This window comes from Dipodomys ordii, unplaced genomic scaffold, assembly GCF_000151885.1.
Source record: "Dipodomys ordii isolate 6190 unplaced genomic scaffold, Dord_2.0 Scaffold153, whole genome shotgun sequence".
NCBI lineage: Eukaryota > Metazoa > Chordata > Mammalia > Rodentia > Heteromyidae > Dipodomys > Dipodomys ordii.
In genome coordinates, this window is record NW_012267369.1 from 1544709 (window position 1) to 1545855 (window position 1147).

At 46.3% G+C, this 1147-nt stretch overlaps 1 protein-coding gene across 1 annotated transcript in view; it reads right to left on the reverse strand.

Moving 5' to 3' along the window:
- Copg1 (coatomer protein complex, subunit gamma 1) overlaps positions 1–1147 on the reverse strand; it is a 57494-nt gene that overhangs the window by 4487 nt on the left and 51860 nt on the right. The gene's annotated exons all lie outside the window — the stretch shown is intronic.

Here is a 1147-nt window from a genome sequence, read left to right on the forward strand (position 1 = left end):
AACCACCAGAGAACCGGAAGTGGTGCTGTAGCTCAAGTGGTAGAGCGCTCGCCTTGAGCTGAAGAGCTGAGGGACAGAGCCCAGGCCCAGAGTTCAAGCCCCACGGCCGACCAAAAAAAAAAAAATGTTAAAATAGCTATGTGCTGGTGGCTCATGCCTGTAATCCTAGCTACTCAGGAGAGTGAGATCTGAGGGTTGCAGTTCAAAGGCAACCTGGGCAGGAAATTCCATGAGACTCATCTCCAATTAAGCACCAGAAAACCAGAAGTGGTGCTATGGCCCAAAGTAATAGAGTGCTAACCTTGAGTGAAAAAGCTCAGGGATAGCGCCCAGGCCCTGAGTTCAATATCCAGGACCAGCACACAAAACTAGTTTCAATAGGGAAGTAAGGTGTGTATCTGGTAAAAATGACTCAAGAAAAAACCATTTCATGTAAATGGCTTCAGTCAACCAAGAAGATTAATGTTGGGGTTAGGAGTGTAACTCAGCAACAGAATGTGTGCTTACCATTTGTGGACCCATGAGTTCCATCACCAGAAAAAAAAAGTTATTTAAACTGTTTATTTTAGAATTATAAAAATGTGATTCCTGGGCTGGGAAGGTGGTTCAGTGGTAGAGTGCTTGCCTTGCATGCATGAGGCCCTGAGTTCAATTCCTCAGCATCACATACACAGAAAAATCCAGAGCTGAGGGACAGCACCCAGGGCCAGAGTTCAGACCCTATAACAGGCAAAAAAAAAAAAAAAAATGATTATTGGGCTGGGAAGGTGGCTCAGTGGTAGAATGCTCACCTAGCATGCATGAATCTCTGGGTTTGATTTCTCAGTACCACATACACAGAAAAAGCCAGAAGTGGCACTGTGGCACAAGTGGTAGAGCAATAGCCTTGAGCAAAAGAAGCTCAGCAACAGTGCCCAGGTCCTGAATTCAAGCCTCAAGACTGGCAAAAAATAAATAAAAAATTTTAAAGGGCTTGGAAAGTGGCTTAGTGTAGAGCGCTTGCCTTGCATGCCTGAGGCCCTGTGTTCAATTCCTCAGCACCACATACGCAAAAAGAAAAAAGCCAGAAGTGGCGCTGTGGCTCAAGTGGTAGAGCGCTAGCCTTGAGCTGAAGAGCTGAGGGGCAGCGCCCAGGCCCAGAGTTCAG